Below are 23268 nucleotides of genomic sequence, written 5' to 3'. Positions count from 1 at the left end.
TGAGAATCACGGACCAGCCTAGTTGATACACATTTTTGGGGGAGGCAATTCAATACATATCAATAAGAATTTTAAGACAGAAACACCAGAGCATCAAACCAAGTATGTGATGCTTCTGAGTGCAAGCCTGGCCAACTTCACAACTTATACACCCATGAAGCAGTTCTTGTGTCCTGCAAAGGATTCTTTCTTTCAAAGAGAAAACAGCTTCTGTTAACCAAACTCAAAAAAATTAACGGATAGGACTGTAGAGAAAGCACAATTGGAATAAGCCAAAAATTATATGGAATAAAATGACATTACCAAACCGTAGTCCCTGGATGGTGCAAAAGGTTAACCATTCAGCTACTAACTGAAAAGTTGACAGCTCAAGTCTGCCCAGAGATGCCTCAGAAGAAGAGCCTGGCAATCGTCTTCCAAAAAATTAACCACTGAAAACCCTATGGAGCATAGTTCTACTTTGACACACATGGGGTCACCGTAAGTCGGAATCAATTTGACAGCAACTCATTTGTTTTTGTTTCTGTTTTTTACCAAACGGGGTGGTAGGAGGCAGCAGACCATAATGTCAATCAAAATACTCATGAAAAAAATCCCAGAGACCACAAGAAAACTCCTAGAGCTGATACAGGATTTTAGCAAAGTACCAGGGTACAAAGTCAACAAACAAAAATCAGTTTGGTTTCTATACACCAGCAGTGAGAAATCTGAAACGGAAATTAAGGAAACAATTCCTTTTACAATAGCATCCTACAGAATAAAATACTGGGGAATAATTCTAACCAAGGACATAAAGGACTTGTACAATGAAAACTGTAAACTGCTGAAAGAGATTAAAGAAGACTCAAATAAATGGAAAGATGTGTTCCATGTTCATGGATTGGAAGACATAATATTGTTAAGGTATCTATTGTACCCAAAGTAGTCTATAGATTCAATGCAAATCCAATCAAAATTCCAACAGCCTTCTTTACGGAAATAGAAAAACCAATCCTCGATTTTATATAGAATGGCAAGAGGCCCCAAATAGCTAAAAGAATGTTGAAAGAGAAGAATAAAGTAGGAAGACACACTGTTCCTGATTTTAAAACATACTATACAGTTACAGTAATTAAAACAGCTGGTATTGATATAATAATAGACACATAGACCAATGGAATAGAATTTGGAGTTCAGAAATAAACTCACACATCTATGGTCAACTGATTTTTTACAAAAACGCTAAGTCCATTTGATGGGGAAAGAAGAGTCTCTTCAATAAATGGTGCTTGGAACATTGAATTTCCACATGCAGAAAAGCGAAACAGGACCAATGCTTCACACCATACACAAAAACAAATTCAAAATGGATTAAGAGACTAAATATGTAAATGAAAACCATAAAATTCTTGCAAGAACAAGCAGGGGCAATGCTGTCAGGCCTAGCTTTCAAAAATGGATTATCTAATATAATAACAAAAGTAAAAACAGCAAAAAGCAAAATAAATAAAAGGGACCTCATAAAAATTAAAAAATTTGTTAATCAAAAGACTTTACCAAAAAAGTGAAAAAAGCTACCAACTGGAGAATATCTTCAGAAACCATATATCCTACAAGAATCTAATAACCAAAATATATATAAAACTTTGACAACTTAACAACAAAAACACAACTCAATCATAAAATGGGCAGAAGACTTGAATAGATATTTCACCAAAGAGGACCTTCAAATGGCCACCAAACACATGAAGAGATGTTCAGCATCATTAGCCACCAGAGGGATGCAAATCAATATCACAATGAGATACCATTTCACTCCCACCAGATGGCTAAGATTAAAAAATAATAATAACAAATGTTGGCAAGAATTTGAGGAAATTGGAATCCTTAGTCATTGCTGGTGGAAGTGCAAAATGACAAGGCCATTGTGGAAAACAGTGTGGTGGTTCCTCAAAAAACTAAAAATAGAACTACTATATGACCCAGCAATTTTACTTCTAGGTATATACCCAAAAGACTTGAAAGCGAAGACTCAAAAAGAAACTTGCGGAACAATGTTCATCACAGCACTATTTGCAATAGCCAAAAGATGGAAACCACCTAAATGCCCATCAACAGATGAATGGATGAAGAAAATGTGGTACATACATACAATGGAATAACACTCAGTAAAGTAGGATAAATAAAATTTTGATACATGCTACGGTATGGATGGAGTTGGAAGACATTATGCTGAGGAAAACAAGCCAATCACAAAAGGACTAATATTGTATGACCTCACTTATATAAAAAGACAAATGTATAGAGAATAAACTTATTAGTGGTTACCAGGGGCAGGAGAGAGGATGAAAAAAGAGTGAACTGTGATGAAAAACATCACATTGACTTGTAATTGCTGTCAATAAGTGGTACACCTATAAAAAGTTGAATTGGGAAAGTTGTGTGATACATGTATTTACAACAAAGACCAAAAAAAGGAGCTGCTGAGGCTGCTTATGTACAACCAAACACCTCATGGGATTTGGTTTCTTGGTTTGGAGGTTTAGGGTTATGGTTTCATGGAACATCCCAGTTAATTGACCTAATACCATGTTCAGTGCCTCTGTTCTACCTTCTAGTTCAATGCATAGTGCCTGGAGTCTTAAAAGCTTGCAGGGTCCATCCAAGGCACAACAACTGAGTAAGAAAGGAAGAAGAGTCAGGAATAGGAAGGGGATATGGAATTTGTGGCTCTTACGTCCATGAACGACTGCCTCCTTTGCCATGAGACCAGAAGAACTGGATGATGCCCAGCTACCACTACTGAACATTTTGATTAAAGATTTCATAGAAGAATTCTGATCAAAAGGGGGAAAATTCAGAACAGAATTTCAGATTCTTAAGGAATACAGATTTTCTGGAGCCATTGAGGATGGATGAATCCCTGAAACCATTGCCCTGAGATAATCTTTAAACCTTAAAACAAAAATATCCTCTGAAGTCATCTTAAAATCAAATAATAGTTTATCTTAACTAGTAAAAAAGCATCTGCCTTGAGCATTAAGCTCTTTTACAAACTGCCTATATGGGATTTCCCATGCATCTTTCAGTGGTGGGGACTTGCGTGTTGCTGTGATGCTGGAAGCTATGCCACCAGTATTTCAAATACTAGCAGGGTCACCCACAGTGGACAGGTTACAGAAGAGGTTCCAGATTAAGACAGACTAGGAAGAAAGAACCTGGTGAACTACTTTTGAAAAAATTAGCCAGTGAAAACCTTATGAATAAGGGCAGAACATTGTCTGATATAGTGTCAGAAAATGAGCCCCTCAGGTTGGAAGGCACTTAAAATATGTCTGGGGAAGAATTGTCTCCCCAAGGGCAGGTCGACCTTAATGACGTGGATGGAGTCTAGTTTTGGGGGCCTTCATTTCTTAGTGTGGCATAATTCAAAATGAGAAGAAACAGCTACAAATATCCATTAATAATAGGAACATGGAATGTACAAAGTAGGAATCTAGGAAAATTGGAAATCATCAAAAAATGAAATGGAATGCATAAACATCAATATCCCAGGCATTAGTGAACTGAAATGGGCTGGTATTGGCCATTTTGAATCATATAATGATATGATCTACTATGCCAGGAATGACAAATTGAAGAGGAATGGTGCTACATTCATCATAAAAAAGAACATTTCAACATCTATCCTGAAGTACAACGCTGTCAGTGATAGGATAATATCCATATGCCTAAAAGAATGACCAGTTAATATTAATATTATTCATATTTATGTACCAACTACTAAGGCCAAAGATGAAGAAAGTCTGGAATTGTTCTAATGTGCAATCAAGATGCACTGATAATTACTGGTAATTGGAATGCAAAAGTTGGAAACAAAGAAGAAGGATCGGTAGTTGGAAAATATGGCCTTGGTGATAGAAATGATGCCAGAGATCAAATGATAGAATTTTGCAAGACCAGTGACTTCTTCATTGCAAATACCTTTTTCCAACAATGTAAACAGTGATTATACACATAACCTTCACCAGATGGAATGCACAGGAATCAAATAGGCTAATTCTGTGGAAAGAGAAAACGGAAAAGCTCAATGTCACCAGTCAGAACAAGGCCAGGGGCCGACTGCAAAACAGACTATTAATTGCTCATGTGCAATTTCAAGTTGAAGCTGGAAAAAATTAGAATAAGTCTACGAGAGCCAAAGTATGACCTTTAGTATATCCCACCTGAATTTAGACACCATCTCAAGAATAGATTTGACAGGTTGAACACTGATGACTGAAGACCAGATGAGTTGTGGAAAGCAAAAGGTCATTAAAAAGACAGGAAAGAAAGAAAAGACCAAATTGAATGTCAGAAGAGACGCTTAAACTTGCTCCAGAAAGTCGAGCAGCTAAAGCAAAAGGAAGAAATGATGAAGTAAAAGAGCTGAATAGAAGATTTCAAAGGGTGGCTTGAGAAGACAAAGTAGAGTATTATAGTGAAATGTGCAAAGATCTGGAGTTAGAAAACCAAAAGGGAAGAACATGTTCAGCATTTCTCAAGCTGAAAGAACTGAAGAAAAAATTCAAGCCTCGAGTTGGAATATCAAAGGATTCTACAGGAAAAATATTAAACAACACAGGAAGTATGCAACACAGGAAGAAGATGGAAGGAATACACAGACTCACCTTACCAGAAAGAACTGGTCAACATTCAACCTTTGCAGGAGGCAGCATGTACTCAAGAACTGATGGTAATAACAGAAGAAATTCCAAGCTACACTGAAAAAAACAAGGCTCCAGGAATTGACAGAACACCAATTGAGATGTTTCAACAAACAGATGCAGTGCTGGAAGTGCTCCTTCATCAATGTCAAGAAATTTGGAAGACAGCTACCTGGCCAATCAACTGGAAGAGACTCATATATGAACCCATTCCAAAGAAAGTTTATGCAACAGAATGCAGAAATTATGGAATACCATGAATATCACACACAAGTAAAGTTTTGCTGAAGATCATTCAAAAGCAATTGCAGCAGTGCATTGACAGGGAACTGCCAGAAATTCAAGCTGGATTCAGAAGAGAACATGGAACAAGGGATACCATTGCTGATGTCAGATGGATCCTGGCTGACAGCAGACGATATCAGACAGGTGTTGACCTGTGTTTCGTTGACTACTCAAAGGCATTCAACTGTGTGGATCATAACAAATTATGGATAACCTTGTGAAGAATAAGAATTCCAGAACACTTAATCGTGCTCTTGAGGAACCTGTACGTGGACCAAGAGGCAGTCATTCGAACAGAATAAAGGGATACCGCATAGTTTAAAGTCAGAAAAGGTGTGCGTCAGGGTTGTATTCTTTCACCATATTTATACAATCTGTATGCTGAGCAAGTAATCTGAGAAGCTGGACTATATGAAGAATAATGCAGCATCAGGACTAGAAGAAGACTCAGTAACAACCAGTAATGTGCAAATGACGAAACCTTGCTTGCTGAAAGTGAGAAGGACTTCAAGCACTTACTGATGAAGATCAAAGACTACAGCCTTCAGTATGGATTGTCCCTCAACATAAAGATAATAAAATTCCTCATAACTGGACCAATAGGAAATATCATGATAAAAGGAGAAAATATTGAAGTTATCAAGGATTTCAGTTTACTTGAATCCACAATCAACATCCATAGAAGCAGCAGCCAAGAAATCAAACGACACATTGCATTGGGCAAATTTGCTTCAAAAAATCTCTTTAAAGTGATTAAAAGCAAAGATGTCACCTTGAAGACTAGGGTGCATCAGAGCCAAGCCATGGTTTTTTCAGTCACTTCGTATGCATATGAAAGCTGGACAATGAATAAGGAAAAACAAAAAAGAATTGATGCCTTTGAATTATGGTGTTGGCGAAGAATATTGAACATACCAGGGACTGCCAGAAGAACCAACAAATCTGTCTTGGAAGAAGTTTAGCCAGAATGTTCCTTAGAAGCAAGGAGGCCGAGATTTCATCTCACATACTTTGGACATGTTATCAGGAGGAATCAGTCCCTGCAGAAGGTCATCATGCTTGATAAAGTAGAGCATCAATGAAAAAAGAGGAAGACCCTCAAGGAGATGGATTGACCCAGTGGCTGCAACAATGGGCTCAAGCATAACAAAGATTGTGAGACTGGCACAGGATCAAGCAGTGTTTTTGTTCAGTTGTACATTGGGTCGCTATGAGTCGGAGGTGACTCAAGGGCACCTAACAACAATGACAACAACCTGTGGCATCAAATTGACAACAGCAACTCAAACGCTTAGATAAGAACTTTAGGGCCACTGAGTTTATGTTAATGAGGTATGTAACTCAGAAAAGGAGGGTAAGAATTGTTGCACAATTCAAAAAGTGTAATCAGTGTCACTAAACGGTACATGTAGAAGCTGTTGAATTGGTGTATGTTTTGCTGTGTATATTCTCAAAAACAACAAAACAAATAAAATTTAGAAAAAAAAAAAGACTCATGACAATCAGAAAGGCCTTAGTCTGAAGTTCTCTGTCAGAGAAAGGCCCTCCCCAAGTCACCCAGCAGGGCCTTTGCTGGGAACACTTCTCTCCACTCATCAATCTAGGGGCCAACACAGCTGTGGTTTCCAGGAAACAATGGAGACTGATGCAGCCACATTCTCAGAAAACAGTCATTTGAAAGGACTTCTGTCGCCTAAAAAGTCAATTAAGAAAAGAAAACAATGTTAATCAACAAATTCTAGCACTTAGAACCTGCCTCAAGTTTGCCTAAATGTTGATTAATTGCTATTAATTTTGCACAGTAAAGGCCAAGTTATTTGTTCCCATCTGCTCATAAAAAATGAGTTTAATCTCTAAATATTAATGAAGTGTTCATTTATAATCAAGGAACTTTTTTAGCTTTCTAAATATTACTATCGTCACTAATACAAATTTATCAAGAGTGTGGCAGCAAAGGCAAATCACAGACCAATAAAAAACCTTCACTAACTGGAAAATCAAATCTGGCTAAATTCCAGGGTTAGGGCAGAGCCTTCTACTTTGCCCCGGTGCGGTCTACATAGCTAAAGGGGCGGTGGGGGGGGGGGGGGACTGTCACTTTGATTGTGCAGACAGCCAAATTAGATCATTTACCCCCAAATCACCTAGTCCCTGTGTAGGCATTGGCTGGGTTTTGTCTTCTTCCAGCTTTCTAAAAGTAATAGTACCCCAATTTCTTTTGTGGGAACCACCTCTCCCGAATTTGTATACAATCCCGTGGGACTGTAAATCAAGGTGCCTGCTGCCCCCATGCAAAGGCAGCTTGTAAGTTGGATGATTACCCTGAGTTTGGATAATCAGACATGCACTCTCAGGACTTTGAATCTTGTGTGTGTGTGTTTGCGTGTGAGAGAGAGAGAGAGATTTTTTTTTTCTTCTATCATGGGGAAAATATAAACAGCAAAACATTCTGCAATTCAACAATTTCTACATGTATAATATAATGACATTGATTACCTTTTTCATATCATGCAACCATTCTCACTATCCTTTTCCAAATCATCCCACCGCTATTAGCACACGTTTAATTATCCATAAGAAAAAAGAAATCCCCTTTTCCCCCTCCCTCATATAAGTAAGATCATACAGTATTTGTCCTTTTGCAACTGACTTATTTCACTCAGCAAAATGTTTTCAACGTTAATCCACATTGCAACACACATCAGGACTTCATTTCTCTGTATGGCCGAGTAATATCGCATTGTATGCATCGTGAATTTGAATCTCGATAGAAGGACATTAGGGACAGAAAAAAAAAAGTTTGAAACTTATTAATTCTAGTGGTGGGTGCCTGCAAAGACCATTGGCTCATTCCTACTACATGAACTCCCAAAGCTGCCGCAGTTTCTGCTCTTTTCCAACCCTATTTCTCCAGCTTTCTATCATTTCTATGAGCTATTCAACACCCTTGTAGTAAATTACTTTCCCGTTAAAGTTTGCCAGAGTTTGTATCTGATACTTGCAACTAGAAATACCCTTAACAGCATGACTTGAGTTGCCGTTATGAACTGAGGAATGGTATGCCCCCAAAGGCAGAGGGATATACTGAAAACATGTTCACTAAGTTCAGCATTCTCTTGAAAGTTCAAAGCACATATAAATATGGTGGAAGAACTGGAAAAGCAACAGACCAATGTGCAAAATATATATTTATGGGTATATATAATAATTTTATATACTAAGGAAAATTATGCCAAGAAATTTGGAAGATAGCTACCTGGCCAACCCACTGGAAAAGACCCATATTTGTGCCCCTTCCAAAGAAAGGTGATCCAGCAGAATGTGAAAATTATTGAACAATATCATTAATATCACACACGAGTAAAATTTTGCTGAAGATCATTCAAAAGCAGCTGCAGCAGTACATCAACAGGGAACTGCCGGAAATTCAAGCTGATTCAGAAGAGGACATGGAACAAGGGATATCATTACTGATGTGAGGTGGATCTTAGCTGAAAGCAGAGAATACCAGAATAATGTTTACCTGTGTTTTATTGACTATGCAAAGGCATTCAACTGTGTGGATCATAACAAATTATGGATAATATTGTGAAGAATGGGAATTCTAAAACACTTAATCATGCTCATGAGGAGCCTGTACTTAGACCAAGAAGCAGTCCTCTGAACAGAACAAGGAAATATTCTGTGGTTTAAAATTAGGAAAGATGTACGTCAGGGTTGTATCCTTTCACCATACTTATTCAGTCTGTATTCTGAGCAAATGATCCAAGAAGCTGTAGTATACAAATAAGAATGTGGTATCAGGATTGGAGGAAGACTCATTAACAACCTGAGATACGCAGGTGACACAACCTTGCTTGCTGAAAGTGAGGAAGACTTGAAGCATTTACTGATGAAGATCAAAGACGACAGCCTTCTGTATGGATTACACCTCAACATAAAAAGAAAACAAGAGGGGGCCAAGATGGCAGACTAGGTAGACACTACCTCAGATCCCTCTTGCAACAAAGACTCGGAAAAACAAGTGAATCAATCACATACATAACAATCTACGAACCCTGAACAACAAACACAGATTTAGAGATGGAGAACGAACAAATACGGGGAAGCAGCGACTGTTTTCAGAGTCTGGAGCCAGCGTCCCAGTCAGGTAACCTTGGCGCCGGGCTTAGGTCTGGGCCCAGGGGAGCTGAACACAAAATCTTGTGACGGTGCAAACAAGGGGCACAGCCCTACACCCCTGAACTGACCCCGGGAGGGGGCCCAGCCGGCCCACGCAGGCAGCATGGCGACACGGCTGGTGGGACAAGTCCCTGGGAGGCAGTGACTGGTTTTGGAGCAGGGAGTGCAGCGTCCCAGCCGGGGAACCTTGGCGCCAGGCTTTGACTGGGCACTGTCACGGCACAAGCATGGGGCATAGCCCTACTCCCCTGAACTAACCCCGGGAGGGGGCCCAGCCAGTCCACGGGGGTGGTGCGGTGACTTGGCTGGCAGGACGAGAAGTCCCCGGGAGGCAGTGACTGATTTTGGAGCCGGGAGTGCAGCGTCCCAGCAGGGGAAACTTCACGCTGGGCTTTGGACTGGCAGCAGAGGATCTGACCGCAGCTTCAGCGGGCCAGACCCTCGGGGGCAATCTCCACACAGCCAGCACACATAGGTGACACGCCCCTCGGGAATCTCAGATAAAATAGTCATTCCAAGCAAGATAAGCAACTTTGGCTATATTCCGGGGTTCTACTCTCCTGTTTCTCTGAACCCTCCCCCACCCTTCCCAGGCGGCTTCATTAACATTGGAATTTCCTGAGCCAGAGGAAGAACAGCTCCGGCTCCGTGGCTGCTTTGCACTTTCCTTTTTTTGGTCTTTTCCTAACCCATTCTTCCGGCCTGAGAGAAGGAACCACAAAAAACCAAGGGACCAAAAATCCATCCCTAATTGGACTAAAAAAAACACAGAAACAGCTACAGCCAAGCATATATGGTCCAAATCTTGGGCTTTCATCCTTACAGGGAACAAGGTGGCAGTTATAATCCAAAGGCAGTTCTGATAGGGATCTGACTGCATTTTTTTTTTTAGCAGATTTTCTGGAAAAACAAGTTTCCCAGGTCTGATATCTCTGCTTGTTCAACAGAGCCCTAACTGGCCCACAACAGGGAACTGAGGGCTGAAGCTTCCCCCAGACCACCTAGCCTCTTGCCTTAGGGGTCTAAGGAGGGTGACACCTACCAATCAGTAGAGGTACTTGCATTGGGGGCCTAAGGTACAGCTGCAGTGCCCACCCAGCAAGGTGCTTTAGGAATAGAGACACACCTACCTCACTGACACTTGGAGGAAGCCTGTCAGCATCCTGCCCCCCCGGAGGGTGAACCCCAGCTGCTAATAGAATCTGGTGCACACAACTATCACCACTACTTCTTGAGGTGGATAGGTGTTAGGGTGCAGCACACACTTGATGACCCAAAATCAGATTCTACTCAAGAACAGTGAATAGACTCAGGCATATATATCTGGCAACTGCCCAAACCAGCTGGTAATAGGTCATAAGTAAGTCAAGGGCTACAACAAACAAGACAGCACAATCTAGTAGCCCATCCACGTATATTGAAAGAAAACAAAACAAGATAAGATTCAGTGAGCAATTACAGAATAAACCACTACTATTTTTTTTTTTTTATATGGCTCGGAGACAGCAGTCAATATGAAACCACATAAAGAAGCAGACCATGACAGCTTCTACAATCCCCCAAACAAAAGACTCAAAATCTTTCCCAAAGGAAGATACAATCCTGGAATTATCAGATACAGAATATAAAAAACTAATTTACAAAATGCTTCAAGACATCAGGGATGACCTCAGAAACGAAATAAGGCAAACTGCAGAAAAAGCCAAGGAACACACTGATAAAACAGTTGAAGAACTCAAAAAGATTATTCAAGAACATAGTAGAAAAATTAATAAGTTGCAAGAATCCATAGAGAGACAGCATGTAGAAATCCAAAAGATTAACAATAAAATTACAGAATTAGACAACGCAATAGGAAGTCAGAGGAGCAGACTCGAGCAATTAGAATGCAGACTGGGAAATCTGGAGGACCAGGGAATTAATACCAACATAGCTGAAAAAAAATCAGATAAAAGAATTAAAAAAAATGAAGAAACCCTAAGAATCATGTGGGACTCTATCAAGAAAGATAACTTGCGTGTGATTGGAGTCCCAGAACAGGGAGGGAGGACAGAAAACACAGAGAAAATAGTTGAAGATCTGCTGACAGAAAACTTCCCTGACATCATGAAAGACGAAAAGATATCTATCCAAGATGCTCATCGAACCCCATTTAAGATTGATCCAAAAAGAAAAACACCAAGACATATTATCATCAAACTTGCCAAAACCAAAGATAAAGAGAAAATTTTAAAAGCAGCCAGGGAGAAAAGAAAGGTTTCCTTCAAGGGAGAATCAATAAGAATAAGTTCAGAATTTTTTACTCAGCAGAAACCATACAGGCAAGAAGGTAATGGGATGACATATACAGAGCACTGAAGGAGAAAAACTGCCAGCCAAGGATCATATATCCAGCAAAACTCTCTCTGAAACATGAAGGTGAAATTAAGATATTTACAGATAAACACAAGCTTAGAGAATTTGCAAAAACCAAAGCAAAGCTATAAGAAATACTAAAGGAAATTGGTCAGAAAACCAATAATATCAGATACCAGCACAACACAAGGTCACAGAACAGAATATCCTGATATCAACTCAAATAGGGAAATCACAAAAGCAAATTAAGATTAATTAAAAAAAAAAATGCTCATAACAGGGAATCATTGAAGTCAATACGTAAAAGATCACAATAATCAAAAAGAGGGACTAAATACAGGTGGCATAGAACTGCTATATGGAGAGGGATATAAGGCGATATAGGACAATACAAGTTAGGTTTTTACTTAGAAAAATAGGGGTAAATATTAAGGTAACCACAAAGAGGTATAACAACTCCATAACTCAAGATAAAAGCCAAGAAAAACGTAATGACTCAACAAACATAAAGTCAAACACTATGAAAATGAGGATCTCACAATTTACTAAGAAAAACGTCTCAGCACAAAAAAGTATGTGGAAAAATGAAATTGTCAACAACACACATAAAAAGGCATCAAAATGACAACACTAAACACTTATTTATCTATAATTACGCTAAATGTACATGGACTAAATGCACCAATAAAGAGACAGAGAGTCTCGGACTGGATAAAGAAACACGATCCGTCTATATGCTGCCTACAAGAGACACAACTTAGACTTAGAGACACAAACAAACTAAAACTCAAAGGATGGAAAAAATATATCAAGCAAACAATAAGCAAAAAAGAAGAGGAGTAGCAATATTAATTTCTGACAAAATAGACTTTAGACTTAAATCCGCCACAAAGGATAAAGAAGGACACTACATAATGATAAAAGGAACAATTGATCAGGAAGACATAACCATATTAAATATTTATGCACCCAATGACAGGGCTGCAAGATACATAAATCAAATTTTAACAGAACTGAAAAGTGAGATAGACACCTCCACAATTATAGTAGGAGACTGCAACACACCACTTTCGGAGGCGAACAGGACATCCAGTAAGAAGCTCAATAGAGACACGGAAGACCTAACTACAACAATCAACGAACTTGACCTCATTGACTTATACAGAACTCTCCACCCAACTGCTGCAAAATATACTTTTTTTTCTAGTGCACATGGAACATTCTCTAGAATAGACCACATATTAAGTCATAAAACAAATCTTTGCAGAATCCAAGACATCGAAATATTACAAAGCATCTTCTCAGACCACAAGGCAATAAAAGTAGGAATCAATAACAGAAAAACTAGGGAAAAGAAATCAAATACTTGGAAAAGGAACAATACCCTCCTGAAAAAAGACTGGGTTATAGAAGACATTAAGGAGGGAATAAGGAAATTCATAGAATGCAACGAGAATGAAAATACTTCCTATCAAAACCTCTGGGACACAGCAAAAGCAGTGCTCAGAGGCCAATTTATATCGATAAATGCACACATACAAAAAGAAGAAAGAGCCAAAATCAGAGAACTGTCCCGACAACTTGAACAAATAGAAAGTGAGCAACAAAAGAATCCATCAGGCACCAGAAGAAAACAAAAAATAAAAATGAGAGCTGAACTAAATGAATTAGAGAACAGAAAAACAATTGAAAGAATTAACAAAGCCAAAAGCTGGTTCTTTGAAAAAAATTAACAAAATTGATAAACCATTGGCTAGACTGACTAAAGAAATACAGGAAAGGAAACAAACAACCCAAATAAGAAACGAGATGGGCCACATCACAACAGACCCAACTGAAATTAAAAGAATCATATCAGATTATTACAAAAAATTGTACTCTGACAAATTTGCAAACCTAGAAGAAATGGATGAATTCCTGGAAAAACACTATCTACCTAAACTAACACATTCAGAAGTAGAACAACTAAATAGACCCATAACAAAAAAAGAGATTGAAACGGTAATCAAAAAATTCCCAACAAAAAAAAGCCCTGGCCCAGACGGCTTCACTGCAGAGTTCTACCAAACTTTCAGAGAAGAGTTAACACCACTACTACTGAAGGTATTCCAAAGCATAGAAAATGACGGAATACTACCCAACTCATTCTATGAAGCCACCATCTCCCTGATACCAAAACCAGGTAAAGACATTACAAAAAAAGAAAATTACAGACCTATATCCCTCATGAACATAGATGCAAAAATCCTCAACAAAATTCTAGCCAACAGAATTCAACCACATATCAAAAAAATAATTCACCACGACCAAGTGGGATTTATACCAGGTATGAAAGGCTGGTTTAATATTAGAAAAACCATTAATGTCATTCATCACATAAATAAAACAAAAGACAAAAACCACATGATCTTATCAATTGATGCAGAAAAGGCATTTGACAAAGTCCAAAACCCATTTATGATAAAAACTCTCCCCAAAATAGGAATTAAAGGAAAATTCCTCAACATAATAAAGGGCATCTATGCAAAGCCAACAGCCAACATCACCCTAAATAGAGAGAGCCTGAAAGCATTTCCCTTGAGAATGGGAACCAGACAAGGATGCCCTTTATCACCGCTCTTATTCAACATTGTGCTAGAAGTCCTAGCCAGAGCAATTAGGCTAGACAAAGAAATAAAGGGCATCCGGATTGGCAAAAAGGAAGTAAAATTATCTCTATTTGCAGATGACATGATCTTATACACAGAAAACCCTAAAGAATCCACCAGAAAACTACTGAAACTTATAGAAGAGTTTGGCAGAGTCTCAGGTTATAAGATAAACATACAAAAATCACTTGGATTCCTCTACATCAACAAAAAGAACATTGAAAAGGAAATAACCAAATCAATACCATTCACGGTATCCCCCAAGAAGATAAAACACTTAGGAAAAAATCTTACCAAGGATGTAAAAGACCTATACAAAGAAAACTACAAAACTCTACTACAAGAAATTAACAAGGACATACTTAAGTGGAAAAACGTACCTTGCTCATGGATAGGAAGACTTAACATAGTAAAAATGTCTATTCTACCAAAAGCCATCTAGACATACAATGCACTTCCGATCCAAATTCCAATGTCATTTTTTAAGGTGATAGAGAAACTAATCACCAACTTCATATCGAAGGGAAAGAAGTCTTGGATAAGCAAAGCATTACTGAAAAAGAAGAAGAAAGTGGGAGGCCTCACTCTACCTGATTTCAGAACCTATTGTACAGCCACAGTAGTCAAAACAGCCTGGTATTGGTACAACAACAAGCACATAGACCAGTGGAACAGAACTGAGAACCCAGATATAAATCCATCCACATACGAGCAGCTGATATTTGACAAAGGCTCAGACTCAGTTAATTGGGGAAAAGATAGTCTTTTTAACAAATGGTGCTGGCGTAACTGGATATCCACTTGCAAAAAAATGAAACAGGACCCATACGTCACACCATGCACAAAAACTAACTCCAAGTGGATCAAAGACCTAAACATAAAGACTAAAATGATAAAGATCGTGGAAGAAAAAATAGGGACAACCCTAGGAGCCCTAATACAAGGCATAAACAGAATACAAAACATTACCAAGAATGACGAAGAGAAACCAAATAACTGGGAGCTCCTAAAAATCAAACACCTATGCTCATCTAAAGACTTCACCAAAAGATTAAAAAGGCCACCTACACAGTGGGAAAGAATTTTCAGTTATGACATCTCCGACCAGTGCCTGATCTCTGAAATCTGTATGATTCTGTCAAAACTCAACCACAAAAAGACAAACAACCCAATCAAGAAGTGGACAAAGGTTATGAGCACACACTTCACTAAAGAAGATATTCAGGCAGCTAACAGATACATGAGAAAATGCTCTCGATTATTAGCCATTAGAGAAATGCAAATTAAAACCACGATGAGATTCCATCTCACTCCAACAAGGCTGGCATTAATCCAAAAAACACAAAATAATAAATGTTGGAGAGGCTGCGGAGAGATTGGAACTCTTATACACTGCTGGTGGGAATGTAAAATGCTACAACCACTTTGGAAATCTATCTGGCGTTATCGTAAACAGTTAGAAATAGAACTACCATACAACCCAGAAATCCCACTCCTCGGAATATACCCTAGAGAAATAGAGCCTTCACAGGAACAGATATATGCACACCCATGTTTATTGCAGCTCTGTTTCCAATAGCAAAAAGCTGGAAGCAACCAAGGTGTCCATCAACGGATGAATGGGTAAATAAATTGTGGTATATTCACACAATGGAATACTACGCATGGATAAAGAATAGCGACGAATCTGTGAAACATTTCATAACATGGAGGAACCCGGAAGGCATTATGCTGAGCGAAATTAGTCAGAGGCAAAAGGACATATATTGTATAAGACCACTATTACAAGACCTTGAGAAATAGTATAAACTGAGAAGAACACATACTTTTGTGGTTACGAGGGGGAGAGGGAGGGAGGGTCGGAGAGGGTTTTTTACTGATTAATTAGTAGATAAAAAAAAATTAAAAACTGCTTTAGGTGAAAGGAAGGACAATACTCAATACATGGAAGGTCAGCTCAACTGGACTGGACCAAAAGCAAAGAAGTTTCCGGGATAAAATGAATGCTTCAAAGCTCAGCGGAGCAAGGGCGGGGGTTTGGGGACCCTGGTTCAAGGGGATTTCTAAGTCAATTGGCAAAATAATTCTATTAGGAAAACATTCTGCATCCCACTTTGAAATGTGGCGTCTGGGGTCTTAAATGCTAACAAGCGGCCATCTAAGATGCATCAATTGGTCTCAACCCACCTGGAGCAAAGGAGAATGAAGAACACCAAGGTCACACGACAACTAAGAGCCCAAGAGACAGAAAGGGCCACATGAATCAGAGACCTACATCATCCTGAGACCAGAAGAACTAGTTGGTGCCCGGCCAAAATCGAGGACTGCCCTGACAGGGAGCACAGCAGAGGACCCCTGAGGGAGCAGGAGATCAGTGGGATGCAGACCCCAAATTCACATAAAAAGACCATACTTAATGGTCTGACTGAGACTAGAGGAATCCCGGTGGTCATGGTCCCCAAACCTTCTGTTGGCACAGGACAGGAACCATCCCTGAAGACAACTCATCAGACATGAAAGGGACTGGACAGTGGGTAGGTGAGAGATGCTGATGAAGAGTGAGCTAATTATATCAAGTGGTCACTTGAGACTGTGTTGGCATCTCCTGTCTGGAGGGGGGATGGGAGGATAGAGAGAGTTGGAAGCTGGCAAAATTGTCATGAAAGGAGAGACTGGAAGGGCTGACTCATTAGGGGGAGAGCAAGTGGGAGTACGGAGTAAGGTGCATATAAACTTATATGTGACAGTCTGACTTGATTTGTAAACGTTCACTTGAAGCTCAATAAAAGTTAATAAAAAAAGAAAACAAAAATTCTTACAATTGGACTAATAAGCAACACCATGATAAATGGAGAAAATATTGAAGTTGCCAAGGATTTCATTTTACTTGGATCCACAATCAATCCCCACGGAAGCATCAGTCAAGAAATCAAACCATGCATTGCATTGGGCAAATCTGCTACAAAAGACCTGTTTAAAGTGTTGAAAAACAAAGATGTCACTCTGAGGACTAAGGTGTGTCTGACCTAAAACATGATATTTTCAATCACTTCATATACATGTGAAAAGAGAACAATGAATAAAGAAGACCACAGAAGAACTGACACCTTCAAATAATGTTGGTGAAGAATATTGAATATACCATGGACTGCCAGAAGAATGAACAAGTCTGTCTTGGTAGAAATACAGCCAGAGTGCTCCTTGGAAGTGAGGATGGTGAGATTTCATCTCGCGTACTTGGAACATGTTATCAGGAGGAACCAGTCCCTGGATAAGGACATTATTCTTCATAAGGTAGAGTGTTTAAAAAAGAAAAAGACCCTCAATGAGATGGATTGACACAGTGATTGCAACAATGAGCTTAAAATAGCAATGATTGTGAGAATGACACAGGACTGGGCAGTGTTTCATCCTGTTTTACATACTGTCAGTATAAGTTGGAACCAATTCGACAGCACCTAACAACAACAACAATACTAAAGAAAAGGGGTCACTGGTGGTTAAGTGGTAGAATTCTCGCCTTCCGTGTGGGAGATCTGAGTTTGATTCCCAGCTGATGCACCTCATGACCAACCACTATCCATATGTCAGTGGAAGCTTATGTATTGTTATGATGCCGAACACGTTTCAGCAGAGCTTCCAGACTAGGAGGTGCTAGGATTCTGAAAATCAGCCAATGAAAACCCCATGGATTGTAACAGTCCAATATGCAGCTGATCATGGAGGTGGTGCAAGACCGGGCAACATTTCATTCCATTGCGCATGATGTCGCCATGAGTCAGCGGCTGACTCCATGCAAGTTAACAAGGACAGCACACTAAAGAAAACCCAGATAAACAGATTTAAAGGAAATTATCTGGAAAGATGTGAGCTAAATTAAGGGGTCAAAAGGATTTGGTTTAGCAAGATGAAAAGAATGATCTACCTAGATCAAACAAACATGGCAATTACCAGGGATCACTCGCAATTAGCGTTATATGATTAACTTAACCCAAAGAAAAACCAGTTTTGACCCTGTAGGAACTGTGTTGTCTTAGTCAACTAAAGCCGCTAAAATAGAAACAGCACAAGTGGATGGCTTTAACAAAGAGAAATTTATGTCTTCACAGTAAAGCAGGCTAAAAGTCTGCTCCAGGGCATCAGCTCAGGGGAAGGCTTTCTCTCTCTGTCAGCCTTCTCTTCAATCTTCCCCCAGACCAGGAGTTTCTCCACGAAGGTACCCCAGATCCAAAGCACTGCTTTCTTGGTGGTATGAGGTCTGCCCTTTCTGTTCGTTTCCCTTTCCTTTTTATCTCTTGAGAGATAAAAGGGGGTACAGGGCACACTCCAAGGAAACCCTCTTTACATTGGATCAGGAATGTGACCTGGGCAAGGGTGTTACAACCCCACCCTAATCCTCTTTAACATAAAATCACAATCACAAAATGATAGACAACCACACAATACTAGGAACCACGGGTTTACTAGCTTCCGTGACTGCGTGACTTGGGAGAGGCCTCTACCTTGATACACGGACTTGGGACGTTCCAAACTCTACAGTCACGTGAGCTGTTTCCTTGATGTAAATCTCTCTCTGTATATATTTACACGCTTTACTGGTTTTGCTTCTCTCCAGAACTCAGCCTGAGATATATGTCATTAAATGACCAGTGCCTTAACAATCAATTTGTCTGTGGCACATCTGGTTTGGTCAAATGATTCACTATGGCTTTTATCTTCAACAAATGTCCTTGATTTATATGACTGTATGAATTACGAATTAAAAGAAAAAGATCAACAGGCAAGTTCCACAGCAACATTTTAGAATTTCTCATCCGTGAACATATCTGAGCGGTTCAAAAATATCTAAATTCAAAATCTATTTCCCCACTCAGAGAATATTAATCTATGTAAATAGTAGTAGCTATTTGAAATTTACCTTAAAAACCCCTCAGCCTGCATTTTTTTAATACAAAAAAATAAATAACTGGGCGTGTTGGCTATGATTTTGCAAGAGAGTATAAACAATCAACTTTGAGTAGCAATACTTTGTCTACTCCACTCTGATACCATCTGATCCCAACACGACTCGTCTGTCATGATAGACTGGACGATACCAGGCTTGTTTGTCCTGCTTATATTCTGGCTTCTTTTCTTGGGGAACAGCCCTCCCAAGAGATCTAGTGCCCTAATTTTTGCATAACTGAGGCTGACATTCCAGCTTTTCTTCCTTTTCTTGATGCTGAGGTTCCAGCAGTGTCAAAGCTAAACCTGCCAGAGTTGTGATCGTTTGGACATTATTACCTCTTATTCCAAGACAAGGGGCCTAGGGTTCAGAAGGTCTTACCAGCCCATGGAAGGGCTCTGCCTGGTCCCCAGTGCAGTAACCTCACCAAGTATGCCCAGCTGTCTGCTTCTTGAGCCCAGGGAAGGCTGGCACTTCTGACCCCTTATTGGGTGTTGGGTTAAGGCCACATGACTAGTTCTGGCCAATGAACTGTAAGCAAAGGGACCATGTGACACCTTTAGGCTAGAGCATCTAACTGCCAGTGAAAGATCCTCAAGGGCTCTTTTTCTCTCAGGCACAGAGACAAGCAATGTGCAGTATAGTAGCTGTCCTATAAGAAGGGTTCTGGAACAAGGTGACGTGGAGTGGAGTACTAGCTGTCCTGTGGTGGACATGGAGCATACGTGAGAAATCCAACTCTGTGGTTAAAAGCCTCTAGGATTTAGGAGGTTTCCACAGCATGTTGTTGTGTGTCAAGTCTATTCCAACTCATAGCAACCCTATAGGACAGAGTAGAAAGGCCTTACATGGTTTCCAAGACTGCAAATCTTTATGGGAGCAGATCACCAGGTCTTTTCTCCCTACAGATCCACTGACAGGTTTGAAGTGCTGAACTTCAGTTAACAGCTGAGTGCTTAATCATTGAGCCACTCCAAGGCTTCTTTTGCAGCATAATATCTCCTAATCTGCCATATACCCATTGCCATCAAGTCACTTGTGTCCCATAATGACCCTACAGGACAGAATAGAACTGTCCCATAGAATTTCTGGGAGCTCTAGTGGCACAGTGGTTAAGAGCTCAGACTGCTAACCAAAAGGTTGACAGTCTGAATCTACCAGCCACTCCTTGGAAACCCCACAACACTGTTCTACAATGTCCTGTAGGGTCACTATGAGTCGGAATTGACTCTATGGCAATGGGTTTTAGAGGGCTTCCAAGGAGTAGCTGGTGCATTTGAACTGCCACGTTTTGGTTAGCAGTGGAGCTCTTAACCACTGTGCCACCAGGACTCCAATCTGTCAGATAACCAAAAAACCCAAACCCATTGCCATCAAGTCAATTCCGACTCATAGAGACCCCATAGGACAGAGTAGAACTGCCGCATAGAGTTTCCAGAGAGCACCTGCTGGATTTGAACTGCCGACCCTTTGGTTAGCAGCCCTAGCACTTAACCGCTATGCCACCAGGGTTTCTATCTGCCAGTAGAGGGTGTTAAAGGAGGCACTTTGCTAATGTCATCACCAACGCATTTTTAAGTAGTGCCTTCAAAATGCAAAACCAAGCTCTCAATTATGTCTAACATGCAATTCAATTCAGTTGTCTGTCATGACATAAACAAAAATCTCAGTGACTAACTGAACTTTGGACAGGCCACAGTGCTGGAATGCTATTATATTCCATCAGCCCTATGGGGCAAGGAGGGGAGAATTCTAATGTGTCCTTTCCTTAAGAGTTTGCTCAATTCCATAAGTACTTTTAGAGCATTTACTATGTGCCTAATTGTGGGCTAAACTCTATGAGGAACATACTCCCCTTGATATAACTATCAGAGGCTTATTTACAATGTCAGAGCTTGTGGCACTAAAACAAGGACTTGAAAATCTCCACTGGGTACAGCCATGAGCAAGTAATTTTTTACTTCAAAAAGTAACAAATGCCCAGCCTGGGTATAAAGGTAAACCCGTTGCCATTGAGTTGATTCTGACTCATAGCAACCCTATAGGACAGGGTAGAACTGCCCTATATGGTTTCGAAGGAGTCCCTGGTAGATTTGGATTGCCGACCTCTTGGTTAGCAGCCGTAGCACTTAGCCACTAGGCCACCAGGGTTTCCAAAGGTCGTCTAGCCAGGACTACATGCAGGCTATGATCCTTCGCCATCAAACATTACCACTGCTGGTTCCTAAGCACAGGGGTGCTGTTCAGTGACCCTGAGCTACACATTTGCTTGTTATGACACGTGAGATGGGAGCCCTGGTGGTGCAGTGGTTAAGATCTCAGCTGCTAACCAAAAGGTTGGCAGTTTGAATCCATCTTGAAAACCCTGTGGAGCAGTTCTACACTGTCCTATAAGGTTGCCATGAGTTGGAATCAACTCGACAGCATCAGGTTTCGGATTTGGACATGAGATGCTAATAAGTTCATTCAGGGATTTTGGTGCTCACAAAAATTTTGCCAAAAGCTTATTCCTATGAGCTGGACTAGACTTGTTATGATGACTTACATTGTAAAGTCAAAGCCTCTCCTAAAATCTGTACACACACACACAACGCAAGTGGTTATTAAAGAAATTAAGGATTAAGCTCTAAGGAGAGTGGTTAAGACATCGGGGTAGGTGGGCGATTGGGTGTCAACCAAAGCCAGTTCTAGCAAATACAATTCAATTCCATTCTTTTCTGCTCTTTTCAGTTCTGACACCAATTGCAAATGCATTACCTCTTTTTCTGATCCTAACCACCAGGGCTAGGTCAGATCTCTCAAATTAAAAGACACAGACTTCCAAATCTGCCCAAGACTTCAGGCATTAGCCACAGTTTGCAGGTCCCCTCACATCTGACCTGCCAGCTACAAATTCAGGATTTTTCCTTCATTCCCTCAGATGCCAACTGTAAGGTCAGGAGTCCCAGGGCCTCAAACACTTCTGACCTGCTGTGTCCCACTATACCCTTGTGTTCAATAGTTCATTAGAACAATTCAGAGAACTCAAGAAAGCACTATACTTATTAAAAAAAAAAAAAAAACTAGTGCCATCCAAAAAAAAAAAAAATACTTATTAGTACAGTTTTATTACAAAGGATAACAGTCAGGGCCTTCATAAAGAAAAGACATACAGTGCAAGGTATGAAAGGATCCAATACATGGAGCTGCCATGTCCCAAAAAAGGGTGCATCACCCTCCTGAGAACCAGTATCTTTCAGCAACCAAGAAGCTCTTGGAGTTTCAGTGTCCGGAGATTTTATTGGGGCTTTCATTACATAGGAATGACTGATTGAATAATTGTCATATACCCTGAGGTTGAATTGCTAAACTCAAGCTCTAGCCTGATACCCTGAGATCAGCTGACATCACCTGGCTGATATCACCCCATGGGTCTTCCTGGCCTGTCAAACCCCCATCCAAAGGTCACCTCATTAGCATAATTTGTTATATAGGTGTGGCCTGATGAGGACTCTTCTTAAAGACACTTCAATCACCAGTGAAATTCCAAGGCTTTAGAGGTTATCTCTCAGGTATTGAGGACAATGACTAAATTCTTTGAGTAAAGTTCATTGTAAACTTTACCATAGAATTACTGAAGATTCAGACACTAGATAAGGCTTGAACTGGGGCTTGAGGGATGGGCAGCTTTGAACACATAGCATTTGATAGGCGTTACATTGCTATTCATAATTTTTTTTTTTTTTTGGATCACTCTCCTTAAATTTCTCAGTACAATCATCTATTTATTTACTGATACACAAGAAACTACTCCTTTGTTCTAGAATAATACTTGAGACTCTATTCCTTTAAAAAAAAAAAAGTGTGTGATATGTGTATGTCACACCCTATTAAGGGACCTTGGACAACACTCAGAACTTCTTTAAGCATCAATTTCCTCGTCTATAAAATTCAGGACTGGGATTAGATTATTTCCACATTCCCTAACAGTTCAGTATTTCTCTAACGACTATATGCTATGATCGTATAGCCATCGATTTTCTTTAAATGTGACACACTCACACATAAAACTTCCTCTACCGCTGACATGCTATTTATCCTTCTTTTGGCCAAATAAAGAAAGAGGGAAGAAAAAGCAACCACCACATTTAAATGAAAGAGTTATCAGTCATTCTTGTATATTGCAGCT

Source organism: Loxodonta africana, chromosome 6, assembly GCF_030014295.1.
Source record: "Loxodonta africana isolate mLoxAfr1 chromosome 6, mLoxAfr1.hap2, whole genome shotgun sequence".
In the NCBI taxonomy this organism is placed as follows: domain Eukaryota; kingdom Metazoa; phylum Chordata; class Mammalia; order Proboscidea; family Elephantidae; genus Loxodonta; species Loxodonta africana.
This window is presented reverse-complemented; position numbering follows the sequence as displayed.